This window comes from Hippopotamus amphibius, chromosome 4 (genome assembly GCF_030028045.1).
Source record: "Hippopotamus amphibius kiboko isolate mHipAmp2 chromosome 4, mHipAmp2.hap2, whole genome shotgun sequence".
Classification (NCBI taxonomy): Eukaryota; Metazoa; Chordata; class Mammalia; order Artiodactyla; family Hippopotamidae; genus Hippopotamus; species Hippopotamus amphibius.
The window spans coordinates 15,238,070-15,252,491 of record NC_080189.1 but is presented as its reverse complement, the minus strand read 5'-3'; the positions used below and the strand labels follow the sequence as shown (position 1 = coordinate 15,252,491).

Sequence of the window (14,422 nt, the reverse complement as noted above, 5' to 3'; positions counted from 1 at the left end):
AGGGCGGCAGAAAGGCCTGGCTGAGGGGTGACCCAGGAAGACAGAGCTGGGAGCAGGCGCGTGAGGGGGAGCCCACAGCCCAGACTCTGCCCTCTTCCTTGTCCCTGGCCCCACCCATTTCCCCCTCCAGTCCTCTGCCATCGTGCTGAGTTTCGAGAGTTAGAGCTTGGGTGGAGAGCCGTTGGCCAAGCCTGTAGAAATCCTGGGACCTCGGAAAAATCAGCGGGTCCAAAGGAAATTGGGGCTGCTTGCGGAAAAGTAGCAGAGCCGGTTGTCCTGACAAGGTGGGGGGGGGGGGGGGAGGAGCGGGGCACCTAAGACGACTCCCCCAAGGCATAAGTGCCAGAGACATCTACTCTGGAGGCCTGACTCTTACTGGGATAACTCAGGAAAGAATGAGAAATGAATAAGCTTGAAAATGTGTATTTTCATGGGGGAGAGAAGCCCCGTCTCCGGCCAGCCTGGTGTGGAGGACAGGGTTCCCTGCCCTGGCCAGTAATCTGAATACCATTTTAAAAATACAGATTCCTGGCAGACTCCACCCAGACCTACTGAACCTCATAAGGGGAAAAGGCCAATTTTTAACAAGTGTCCCAGGGGAGGACTGGCAGATAAAATACAGACCACTCAGTCAAATCTGAATTTCAGATAAATAAAAGATAGGGTTTTAAAGGATAAGTACATCCCAAGTGCTCTGTGGGATATACTTACATTTAAAAAGTATTCGTTGCCTGAAATTAAAATTTAACCTGCCTCCTATATTTTTATTTGCCAAATTAGGCAACCCTACCCCAGGGACTTCCACTGGAGTGGTCTTGAGAGCAGCATTTGGAAAGACAACAGACCTGTTACTCCTGGGGGAAGGGAAGGAAGGAGGATGTTGGAGGTGAAGGATCTTAGGAGGGGAGTTAAACTGCTGGAAAGGATGCTCCCTGAAGACAGGTAACTGAGAGAAAAAGGCCAGCGGAAAGAAAGCACTATATGAAAACACTTTGTTTAATCTCTTCCAAACCCAGGCTATACATTTAATGTGGGGACATATATATTTATGAAAATACATTTTAAAAGATGTGGAAAGATACATACCAAAGTGATAATACTAGGGGATTTTGCTGTAGATTGTTTGCGGGGTGGGCAGAGGGGGACATCTAGGAGACTCAACTTTTTTTTTTTTTTTTTTTTTTTTTTTTTTTTTTTTTTTTTAGGAGACTCAACTTTATCTACAATGTCTCCACTTTCTAGAAAGAGAAGGTATTTATGTATATTCTTACATAAAAATTCAAGTTTTAAGGAAATGGCATATAGTAAATTTTTTTAGGGCTAATAAAGATTGCTGTAAAAATGAAAATAGTTCAAAAAGAATATAAAATATAAAGGAAAGGTCTCTTCTGTCCCTCTCTTTCATCTCTCAGAGGCAGCTGCTGTCCCTGCTGAAATGTGCTGCTTGTCCATTTTTAGTGTGGACTGGAGCTGAGAGAGGAGCATCCTGATTTGCTTTCCTGCTTAAATTTCTTCGCCTGGGATGATGAGCATCACATACATAGTTTATAAAATCAAAGACTAATTATCTTCCAGGTGTTTTGGCTCAGAGGGAGTCTGTGAGGAAAACATGATGTGCGTCACTCTGACACGGTCCCTAAGAGGGAGATGCGAAGGCCTGGCTCCCCTGGCCACAGCCTACCACCCTGGCCTGGGCTCCGGATTCAGAGGCACCCAGGGGAATCTAAATTCCACCTTGCATTTGACCTGTAGACCACACTGCCTGCGGGAAGTTGGTGGCGGGCATGGGTGCTGAGGGGTCAGGAGTGGAGAGACCAAGGGCCCCAAGAGGAGCGGGCAGCAGAACATGGCCCTGGCCCATCCCCTCACCCTGCTTTCTGGATTCCGTCCCCTCCTGTCTGCAGTCATACTTTCACTTCACCAGTACTGATAGAGTACCTACTGTGTGCCTGGCATGTGGGTAACAGCCAGGGTGCCCTCTTGGGAGCCTGCACCACAATGACCTCATTTCTCTTTAATCTCTCCCTCTTCAACTGGTCCTTTCCCATCATCATTAAACATGAGCAAGCTTTACTTGCCTCCTTGGACCCTATCCCCCTCCAGCCAACACCTTATCTATTTCTTCCTTATCATGACCAGCCTTCTTTAACAAGAGAATTATCCCCACTCTCCATTTCATCACATCCCAAGCACTCCTAAACCACTATGGTCTGTTTCAGCCCCCGCCAGTCTGCCAAAATCTTCTTTGCCAAGGACGTAATACATCACCAGATCCAGCAGACGTCCTTAAGTGCTTCCTTACCTCTTGGAAGCTTTTGTCATTGCCATTCATTGCCTCCTCCTCAAGCCCCTGTGGCTTTCCTCACCCCACACTCTGCTGGGTTTCCTTTACCTCCCTGCTGCTCCTCCTTGAGTCTGCTCCCAGGGCTTCCTACTCACCAGCACTCTCTCCAGCCCAGATCTTTCTCTTGACCTTGACTGTAACAGCTATGCTATGGGTTGGGTTTTGTTCCCCCAGCCTGCCTTGCTCTGAATTCATATGTTGAAGTCCTAACCCCTAGAGCCTCAGAATATGACCTTATCTGCAACTAGGTAATCAGTTAAGATGAAGCCACACTGTAGTAGGGTGGGCCCCTAATCCAATATGACTGGTGTCCTTATGAAAAGGGGAGATTTGAATACAGACACGCATGCTGAGAGAACGCCTTGTGAACATGAAGGCAGAAATCCGGGTGATGTGTCTACAGGCCAAGGGAGGCCAAAGATTGCCGGCAAACCACCAGAGCTGGGGGAGAGGCCTGGAACAGGTTCTCGTCACATCCTCAGAAGGATCCAACCCTGACTATGCCATGATCTTGGACTTCCAGCCTCCAGAACTGTGAGACAATAAGTTTCTATTGTTTAAGCCACTTGGTTTGTGGTACTTTGTTATGGCAGCCCTGTTAAAGCAATACAAGTGTCACCAGTCCAGGTGGCTGCCTGCCCTGGGGACAGCCTACCCTGACCCTTCACTGTTGCTGACTCAGCTGAGCCAGTCAGATTGTCTCTCACAGGAATTTGGCACTTGATCTGAGAGACCCGGAGCTGGGAGTTGTCACAACTCCCAGTCGGGCAACTCTAGAAGAAGACCCACAGACCCCTCCTCAGGTCTCCGGAGTTTCTCTGGCTTCAGTCCTTCCTAAAGCGTGCTTGTTCAAATTCTGTGGATTTCAGGGGCCCCGGAGCATCATTCCCTACATCCCCTTTTTTTGCCTTAAGTTAGCACATCATTTACCACTCTGATTGCAAGTGGCAGAAAACCCAAGTCCCACCACTGGTTGCCTCGGGCTCCCTAGGACCAGAATTTGGCAAAATCTCCATGCTGCCTTCCACAGCAGGGCCACATGGCCCTAGGCTCAGAAGGCCACTTACAACGTCTATGGTGGGAGACCCTAAGGCAGGTGTATTACCCAAATGTTTCAAGGGAGGGTTCAGATCCTGGCTGGCCAAAAAGAACAAATGTCCACTGCAATTCTTCCTTCCATCTACTTTAAAATCCTTCTTTTTCTGCTTACCACAGTAATTCATGCTTGTGATACAAAATTTAAATATTACAGAAATATACACTGTAGAAAGTGAAAGTCCCCAGGATTTCATGCCCCGGAGACCTCTGTTATTAACATTTCAATATACAGTCCTCTGGATGTTTTTTCTATGCATATACTAACCTGTATTGTTATTATACCTACATATATTTTGTTTCCAAAACTCCACTCGTATTAATGCATATCTATACATGGTTTATTTAAGCTATCTCTTCCTGGTGGACATTTGGGTTGTTTCCTTTTGGGTGACATAATTCCTGCAGTGCTGCCAATGCTGCTACAGTTATAATTCAATGACCATCCTTCTACATTGTTTTAAAAATTCACTTCTTTGGTGATATCTTCAGAATAGACTCATTAAAATAGAGCCAAAAGATGGTCACAATTTCAAATTTGATAGACAGTGCCCAAATGACCCAGATTACCTGTAAGAGGCTGAACAAATGAAGGATGAGAGACAGTTGTACCCACAGCCTCACCAGGACTTGATATTTTCAATCTCCTTAGTCTTCACTAATCCGATGGGTGAAATTTCAACTTGCATTTCTTGAGTTATGAATGAGGTTGAACATACCCTGTTAATTGTATTACTGAGAAGTGTCTTTGCCAGCCTCAGGGTTGGTGAAGAGGGCCACGGAGATTCCCTCTAAGGCCAGTTCCAGGTCATGGGTTGATTCCAGGAAGTGGCCCAGCAGGCACCTCATCACGCCCTCCTGCCCCCACACCATGGGGTTCACTGCTCCAGGAGGCTGATGGTACCTGGCCTGTTTGAACAGACTGAGGAGCTATAAGAGCATAAACTAAACCATGGCTGGTTGCTTCTACAGAGGAAGCAACACGCCCAGCCCTGGCTCTTGACTGATGTCACCCTCTGTGTATCCTGAGCCCTTCTAGGGCCCCTGGATGCACAGGGGGTGGGGAGAGGGTTCTGCACGGCCAACTCCTTGGCACTGTCCATCCTCAGCTCACATTCCACCTGCTCAGAGGCTCGGGGGCACCCAAGCCAGTGTGGCTCTCCCACCCCAGGGTCCCCGGTCCCTCACCTGTTTTCATAGCACTCAGCACTGTCTTCGGCCTATGTGTTCACATATTTGTTTTGTTGTTTAACATTTGTCTCTGGCCCTCTAGCAACCATTGCTGTATCCCCAGAACGGTACCTGGCAGGCCCATCCCCAGTTCTTGGCCAGTGTCACCTTGGTGACATATTATGAATATTTATGAAATAAACATCGCCTAATGGGGCGCTGTGAGGGATGCTTGACATACCTTGTCTCATTTATTCTTTTTCTCCCCCAATATTTATTGGCAAATTTTCTTTCTCTTTCTTTCTCTCCCCTTCCTTCCTTCCTTCCTTCCTTCCTTCCTTCCTTCCTTCCTTCCTTCCTTCCACCCTTATTGGCTGTGTTGGGTCTTCACTGCTACAAGCGGGCTTTCTGTAGTTGTGGAGAGCAGGGGCTACTCTTCGTTGTGGTGCAGGCTTCTCACTGTGGTGGCTTCTCTTGTTGTGGAGCACGGGCTCTAGGTGCATGGGCTTCAGTAGTTGTGGCTCATGGGCTCTAGAGTGCAGGTTTAGTAGTTGTGGCACATGGGCTTAGTTGCTGCATGACATGTGGGATCTTCCTGGCCCAAGGATTGAACCTGTGTCCCCTGCATTGGCAGGTGGATTCTTAACCACTGCACCACCAGGGAAGTCCCTCTATTTGGCAAATTTTAAGCATTAGGAAAAATGGAAGGAATTCCCTGGTGGTCCAGTGGTTAGGACTCTGAGCTTCCACTGCAGGGGGCACGGGTTCAATCCCTGATCAGGGAACTAAGATCCCACAAGCTGTGCCATGGTTCGGCCAAGAAAAAAAAAAGAAAGAAAAATGGAAAGCACACACAGCAAACACTTCAAGACCCTCTGCCTAGACTCCACAGTCAGCATTTCATCACAGTTGCTGGGTCTTTCTCTCCTGCTAATGTACTTTTTGTTGTTGTTGAACCATTTGAATGCACTTCAGACCTCGCAAAACTTGTGCCTTAAATACACCAGCATGTATCGCCCACAAATATAGTATTCCGCAGAAGTCCACACCATCCTCACACCAAGAAATGAGCAAGTATCCATACTAGATGATATTAAATACAGAGACCATATTTAAATTCTCCCAATTTTTTTCAAACTAGGATCCAATCAAGTTTTATACAGTGCATTCGGCTGTTATATCTATTTACTCTTCACGATAACTCTGTGAGGAAGACACTAAAATTCCTACTTTACAGAAAACTGAGAGTGAGAGAGGTTGAGGAACTTGCCAGGGTCACAGGACTCCTAAGTGGGAGACTCACGATGCCATCATACATCTCTGACTCCCAAACATGTCTTTTCTCTCCATTTCCTACATCTTGCTCCCCTCATCCGCTGGGCTCTTGGAGGTGTCTTTCCCAGCCCCTGGAGGCTCTGGTCCATGCAAGTCACGGGCTGGGGCCACGGTGGAGGAGTTGACCCAGTTACTCAACAGATGGGGTCTTGCTTTTGAGTTTCTCCAGCCACCTCCTCACCCCAATCTTATATCTGTTGTGCTCTGAGACATTAGCTGTCGGCTGGGAGCGACAAGGCATCCTGTTTCTGCCTCAGTTATTTGGTGGAGGATCCACTTGCAGCTAGAGGAGAGACAAACGTGCATCCAGTGGAAAACAAATGGTGGCCTTCAGTCAGGTGTGCAGGTAAAGGTAAGGCTGCAACGGGGATGAGAAAACATTCCATCTGGATGCATGCAAACTCATCCAAGGAGACTTAGAAGTCATAAAAGGACAGGAAAACAGCTCCCTGAGTCATCGGCTGCTTGCTCCCAGCATGTCAAAACAAAGATCCTCCCTTGCTAGGAGCTCCACTCCTAGAATCTGTTCCTCTACAACCAGTGCACGGAATGCAGTGCACTCGGGCTTGTAAGTGACCCGTGTGAACAGACAGCCCTGATGAACAGACAATAGCATGTGGGGCAGGCCCAGCTCTCCTATGGATTAGTGTCTCCTCCTCTGCTGATCTCTCTGGGCCTGGGGCTCGACACCTGGAAAGACCTGGATGGGGGCAGGTACAGGGAACAGGAGACCAGGGGCAGAAACAGACAAGGAGGGGCAAAAGGACATGAGACCAGGAGAAGCAGCACCCACCACCTCACATCACTGGTATGGAAATGACTCTTCATCAGGCCGGGTGGGACCCCCATAGCCACAGTCTAAGAGCAGCAAAGGGAGAAGATACCAGCGCCCAGGAGCATCTCAGTGCGGAGGAGCCGCATGCGGAGGTAAAGTTACCTTCCTCCTCTCCGAGCCAAGTTATCCCCACTGTAAAGGAGATTTGCTAGTGGGTCCTCAGGCACCGGGTGTCTCCCAAGTCAACGCAGGCCTTGTGAAATCTAAATAAAGGCCTAGAGTACGTAACTAGGAAGCCTGACTAAATGTGGAAAACCACAGTCTAATCTAAGATACAGCTGCAGAATGTGTGTTTCAAGACAAAGGCAGTAACTAATTATATAATCAGAAAAAAAAAGCCATTTTCAGAGAAAAACAGAACATAAGAAAATGTCTCCCAAATATAAGAATTTGGCAAGTTTTTCCAGCATGGCTTGATATAGAGACACACCAGACATTCCTGTCCCTTGAGATTTGGGGTCCCCCTGCCTGCCCCATGCTACTTGCTGCCAATGGGGGTGAGAACCTATCACTGCTAGCCCCCCACCCCCAAACTGAGGCCTGGAATCAAGGTGGGGAGGCCCAGCTGGGAAGCATAAGGGGTCCCTCAACACTACTGTGCAGGCGGCTGGTAAGTCCGGGGCATGTCTCTCATTAGCCTCCCTGTCTGACCCCTGAGGACAGGGCTCTTCTGCACCCCTGGCCTTCTGCTCTGTTTCCCACTGAGACCCTTCTGAGGCCCTCAGCCTCACTCTCAAGCTTGGCCCAGCTGTCAGTGCCTCGATGGGACCTGTCCACCCACCCCCCTTATGGACTCAGACAGCTGAGCCCTTTAGCCTGTGATGAGAACTCACCATTGAAAACCATCTTGGGACTTCCCTGGTGGTCTAGTGGTTAAGCCTCCATGCTCCCAATGCAGGGGGCCTGGATTTGATCCCTGGTCAGGGAACTAGATCCCGCATGCATGCCACAACTGAAAGATCTTGCACACGGCAACAAAGATCCTCCGTGTCACAACTAAGACCCAGCACAGCCAAAAAAAAAATAAAGAAATAAACAAACAAATAAATAAATAATAAAGGACCTTATTAAAAAAGAAAAAGAAAACCATCTCACCCCCACTTAGATTGGATCCTGCCTGGTCTAGAGTTTACCATTCCCTTGTGGTCTGAGTGGCCCCATCACTAGGGCTCCATCATCCATCGGATGGCCCCAGCTCCTATTCTGCCTGTTCCTGGCTTCCTCCCTTCAAGGAGGTAGGAGGGGGGAGCCATGTCCACAGTACCTCCCTCACCGTGTGTGAACAGTCTTGAATTCTGGTATATGTGTGATTTGGTGATCGTCCGCCTGTTTTTTTCAGATGAGAGCTCAGAGAGCTCCAGGTTCGACCACTGTGTCTGGGGAAACACCATCTGTGATATTGCATTTTTTAAGAAATATATATTTGGTCTGTGTTCCCATTTCTAGCACATAGTTCCTAAAACCCTTGGAATTTCTTAAGTGATGAGAATGATAAAGGTGTCTTCCGTTACGTTTATAAGGTGACTTTTGGACCATACCAAAGGATGGGTCTGGTTGCCAGGAGAACCAACCTCATGATTGGGAGGCTGAAACTTTTTTTAAAGAATTTCAATTTTAAAAAAATTAATTAATTAATTAATTGGCTGCATTGGGTCTTCATTGCTGCATAAGCTTTCTCTACTTGCAGAGAGCAGGGGCTACTCTTTGTTGCAGTGCACAGGCTTCTCTTTGCAGTGACTTCTCTTGTTGCAGAGCACAGGCTCTAGGTGTGTGGGCTTCAGTAGTTGTGGCCCATGGGCTCAGCAGTTGTGGCCCACGGGCTCAGTAGTTGTGGCACATGGGCTTAGTTGCTCCATGGCATGTGGGATCTTCCCGGACCAGGGCTCAAACCCGTGTCCCTTGCGTTGGCAGGTGGATTCTCAACCACTGCGCCACCAGGGAAGTCCAGTATTTATTTATTTATGCTGCTCCAGGTCTTAGTTGCGGCATGAGGGTTCTTAGGTGTGGCATGCATGCAGAATCTAGTTCCCTGACCAGGGATCGAATCCAGGCCTCATGCATTGGGAGCGTAGAGTCTTACCCACTGCACCACCAGGGAAGTCCCCAGGGCTGAAATTCTCAGTCCCACCCTGACCTCTAGGGACGGGAAAAGAGCAGGAGGTTAAATGAGTCACGAATGGACAATGGTTTAATGAACCATGCCTGTGTAATGAAGCCTCCATCAAAACCCAAAAGGATAGAGCCTGGAGGACTTCTGGGCTGGTGAACACGTGGAGATGCAAGGAGAGTGGTGCCCTTGGAGAGAGGGGGCATGGAAGCTCTGAGTCCCTGCCCACATATCTTGCCCCGTGCATCTCTCCCACCTGGCTGTTCCTGAGTTATATCCTTTATAATAAACTGGTAATCTAGTAAGTAAACTGGTTTCTTGAGTCCTGTGAGCTGCTCCAGCAAATTAATTCAACACGAGGAGGGAGTCATGGGAACCTCTGATCTACAGCCAGTTTATTAGAAGCACAGGTGACAACCTGAACTTTCAATTGACACCTGAAGTGGTGGCAGTCTGGTGGGACTGAATCCTTAATCTGTGGGATCTATCTCCACGTAGACAGTGTCAGAATTGAGCTGAATTGTAGAATAGCTAGCTGGTATCTGAGGATTGCTTGGTTATGTGGGAAAACCCTCCCACATGGGAACTGATGACCAGAATCCTTACCATCCTTGACCTCTGTCTCATGTTCTATAAAATTCAACCCCTCACCTTAGGTAATAGCTGCAGAGATTAACTATTTGCTAGTTGAATTCTATCAACTTCCTTTCTTATTTCTGCATCATTTAAAAAATTTTTTATTTATTGGCTGTGTTGGGTCTTCATTGCTGCATGCGGGCTTTCTGTAGTTGTGGAGAGTGGGGGCTACTCTTCGTTGTGGTGCACAGGCTTCTCATTGAGGTGGCTTCTCTTGTTGTGGAGCACGGGCTCTAGGCGTGTGGGCTTCAGTAGTTCTAGCACGTGGGCTCAATAGTTGTGGCTCACGGGCTCTAGAGCACGAGCTCTATAGTTGTGACACACAGGCTTAGTAGCTCCGCGGCATGTGGGATCTTCCCGGACCAGGGCTTGAACCCACGTCCCCTGCATTGGCAGGCAGATTCTTAACCCCCATGCCACCTGGGAAGCCCTGCATCATTTTTTAAAAATTAATTAATTAATTAACTTATTGGCTGCGTTGGGTCTTCGTTGTTGCACGCGGGCTTTCTCCAGTTGCGGTGAGCGGAGGTTACTCTCTGTTGTGGTGCATGGGCTTCTCATTGCCGTGGCTTCTCTTGTTGTGGAGCACGGGCTCTAGGCACATGGGCTTCAGTAGTTGCCGCACATGGGCTCAGTAGCCGTGGAGCATGGGCTTAGTTGCTCCGTGGCATGTGGGATCTTCCTGGCCCAGGGCTTGAACCCATGTCCCTTGCATTGGCAGGTGGATTCTTAACCACTGCTCCACCAGGGAAGTCCCTGCATCACTGTTGTGATGGACAGGGCTCCTAAAAGTTCATAACGGGTAGTAATTGTGCTTCTCAACATTCAAGTACAAGAAATGTCACCTTTCTTTATTTTCCTAAGTTGCACTATATCCAATTCAAGCTGTCACTTATGAGGATACATGAGAACTTCACTATGAGTCAATTTCCAGGGCCTCCTCTCTCAAACAGATTAAAAAAGGACCCCAGGATTTATTGGTGCCTTGAAAGAGAAAGCCCATTCTTAGGTTTTGGGGCCTGATTGTAGCCTCCAGGTGCTGGTCTTCATCAGGCTTAACCCCACCCTTCTTTACAAGTGGGTGCAGGCAGCTGGGACACGGGTTTTCTCCTGCCCTCAGACTGGAACTACACCATCAGCTCTCATAAGTCTCCAGCCTGCCGACTACAGATCATGAGATTGCTTGGCCTCTATAATGGGGTGAGCCAGCTGCTAATTACACACATATGAAATACACACACACACACACACACACACATATCCTTGTTGGTTCTGTTTCTCTAAAGAACCCTGACAAATCCAGCCTTTGTGTTACAGATCCCCTCCTCCCTGACCGTCCATCCAGAGCTGCACCTCTCAGAGGCAGCCTCCACACACGTCTACTCATGCCTTCCCTGGGCTGAGGTCCTGCCCCCTTCTGGTCCCAGGGCAGGTCTCAGGCACTGTGAGCACACCTGTCCCTACCCAGTCTCTTCCATCCTTGACCTGTTCTTTGGACTCAGTCCACAGAGTCTTCCTCTATCCAAAACCTCCTGTGTTATGATTATTTTATGAGTCTAGGCTTTTAAAGACGAAAGCACTCAACTCTCCCCTGGGGCCAAGAACATTTCAGTTTCCAGGACAAAAAGTCCAACAGTCCTCTGAAGGGAAAGAAGCAGAAAATACCTCTCTTCTTGGGTAATGAGTCTATAGGAAACTGAGATGGCTAACTTCAAATCAGGCGATTCCTATGCATCAGCTGTGTCTCTTTACTGCCGTCAGGAGCAGAGGTGATGAGATGCACAACTCCAGGGATGCTCAACCTGCACTCACTTCAGAGTCCAGGGGAGGGGGACCCTGGGCTAAGCAGTTCACAGTCTGTGCTGTTGCATGCACATCCTGGCCAAGAGACCCTCTGTTAGACCCTGTGCCCAGGCCCCAGTGGGTGACTGACCATAGAGGAAGATGTGGGGTCTCTCCTCAGGACTCCAGCTACCCTCTCTAGGCCTGGCACTGCAGACTTCAGTGAGGTCAAAGAGCTTGCTCTTCCCAGGAAGGTGGTATTGGAGCCAGCAGGCAGCCCAAGGCTGCTCAGGACAAAAGGTCAGATGCAAAGACCCAGCAACCCCACAGCCCACTAGGGATCCCCTGGCAGTCTTTCAGGCCCTGGACTTGGCTCTATCAGGATTGCACTGACCTGGTGGATCGCCTGTCTGAGGCATGGAATCATCTGCCCTCCCAGGCCCTGGCTCATCTCAATTCTGTTCTCTGTGATGCTTCCCTCTCACCTGCCTCCACCTGTCCCCCGAGCTCCTTCAGCCACCTCGGGACAGGTGGGCCTGCTTCCTGAGACCTGTCTCAGATATTGGAAGGGCCCCAGACACTCAAGGACTTTCCATGTGAGAAAGAGGAGGGGTCTCACACAAACACTGAGATTCCCCCAAGGATACCCACCCCCATCAAGAGGGAGAATCCAGGGATTCTCCAAACGCTGCCCCCAGGCCCTGGCCATGCCTCCTCCCTGCCAGTCTGATGCCAGCGCACCTCATGGCCACAGAAGCAGGAGTTGTGAGGCTCTTCCTTGGCCCAGGTTAGTAACACTGCTAATGACCATGGCCTTTAAGGGAGACTAGGAGCACACGACACTGTGACACACTAGCACTAACACCTGTGCATGAGGCTGGGCTGGGGAGGCGGGTTTCATCAGGCTTCCCTCTCGATGACGTCGTACAGATGCTTTCCAAACAGTGAGCATATCTGTGCAGACCCTATCCAGTCCTGCACGGTAACGAGTGTAACATGACTGCCAGCCTGTCAAATACTAGGAGAAGGATGGGCAGAGAGTGATGGTCACAGCTCAGAGCAAGGTGGAGATATTCCCAGGTGCTGTCCATGTGCATCAAAACACCCCAGCTTTCTAGAAGACGTTAAAGCAAAAATGCAAGCAAGTAGAGAAAAAGAGGCTTCTTTCCCCCAAATAAAAGCTGAATTCATCAGTTGGTGAAGAATTGATGTCTGATGGGGAGGCTACTGAAGATCTCTAGCTGTGAAGGAAATCTATTTAAGAAAATAGTTTACATAGTTTGCTAAAATTTCTTTTAAAAATTTATTTATTTATTTATTTATTGGCTGTATTGGGTCTTCGTTGCTGCACACAGGCTTTGTCTAGTTGTGGCGAGCCAGGGCTACTCTTCTTTGCGGTGCGCGGGCTCCTCATTGCTGTGGCTTCTCTTGTTGCAGAGCACTGGCTCTACGTGCATGGGCTTCAATAGCTGAAGCACACAGGCTTAGTTGCTTTGCAGCATGTGGGATCTTCCTGGAGCTGCGCTTGAACCCATATACCCTCCACTGGCAGGTGGATTCTTAACCACTGCGCCACCTAGGAAGCCCTAAAATTTCTTGTTTTGTTTCTGTAAAAGTTGATATCTGGCTGTCCCTTTTGTAATAAAGCAGACTGAGAACTTTCCCTACCGTGTACCGTGAATGTACATGTATCTATCTAACATCTATCTGTCACCTCTCTATTTATCAGAGTAGAGTGGTGGACGCAGGTCAGACAAATGAGACAGAGAGTTGGACCAACTTCCATCTTAAATACAAACATCGTGAGTCCTTTGGTCAAGTAGGAGTTGTCTGCCACTCAGCTCTGGTTGATGTGAACAAAAACCCTCTAGAGAGGCTAACTTCTGAGGGAAGGGGTCTTACATCCCTAACAACATTGGGGCCAAGTTCATGGACTCCATCAAGGTCCACCCTTCTCCATAAAGGAATAGACACTTCTATTACTGGGGGCCCATCAGAGAGCCCAGGCCACAGGGGGCCACATTTTATGCCACTCTGTGACCACAGAACCTAGCCTGTACATTCCAAATTATAGATCCACATGCATAACCTTGGCGGGAACTTCAAGGTCCAGACTGGGAGATAACCATTGTCAAGTGTAAAGGTCTTGCTCCCATCGTTAACAATTCCAAATTTCATGATGAGCTTCTATGCTTTAGAGGAAAATCAAATTTACTCATTTACCATAAAGATGTGTGAGGGGATGGGAGTTTTTAGGACAGTACTTCTTAATTGGTTTATATAGAGATTCCTTTGAATCTCCAATGAATGCTGGGAACCCTCTCCCTAGTGAAATACATACATTTTACAGTTTTCAGCGTTAGTGGGTCACAGATTCCCTGGAGCCCACCCATGAGCAGCAATGTAAGGACCTCTGGTCTAGTCTACGGGCTGAAGCTCTAACCGGCTGGCTTACTGATTCCACTGCATTTTTGCCCATGAAGCTTTCACAGGCCATTGGAAGGCTGTTTTCCACCTGTCTCATCAGAGCCCCCAACTGGGATTATGTGGCTTTTATATGCGGCAGATTTAAATGCCATGATTCAGACAGCAAGAGAGCCAGTGGCCATGGTGCTTAAGAATTAGACGCTGTGATTTTGAGCCAGAACTATGCCATTTCTGCAAGCAAAATACAACAACTAAAACAGGCCTTTAAGCTGTTTTTAATTCTGAGGAGACCTTCACAGTGATGATTAAGACAATGTATAATTTCAAAAGGCTAAGGGGGAACTTCCCTGGTGGTGCAGTGGTTAAGAATCTGCCTGCCAATGCACGGGACACGGGTTTGATCCCTAGTCTGGGAGGATCCCACATGCCTCGGAGCAACTAAGCCTGTGCACCACAACTACTGAGACCACGTGCTCTAGGGCTTGCGAGCCGCAACTACTGAGCCCGTGTGCTACAACTACTGAAGCCTACACATCTAGAGACCGTGCTCCACAAGAGAAGCCACCGCAATGAAGAGTAGCCCCGTCTCGCCACAACTAGAGAAAGCCCATGCGCAGCAATGAAGACCCAACGCAGCCAAAAATTAAAAAAAAATTAAAAAAAAAAAAAGCCTAAGAGGCAGCTTCCTGCA

At 48.5% G+C, this 14,422-nt stretch overlaps 1 long non-coding RNA gene across 1 annotated transcript; it reads left to right on the top strand.

The window, feature by feature from the left end:
• Positions 1-28: 28 nt before the first annotated feature.
• LOC130851300 (uncharacterized) lies at positions 29-2,007 on the top strand. Its single transcript, XR_009053163.1, has 3 exons — positions 29-284; positions 781-942; positions 1,413-2,007. It is a non-coding gene; the product is annotated as an uncharacterized LOC130851300 (long non-coding RNA).
• Positions 2,008-14,422: the final 12,415 nt, after the last annotated feature.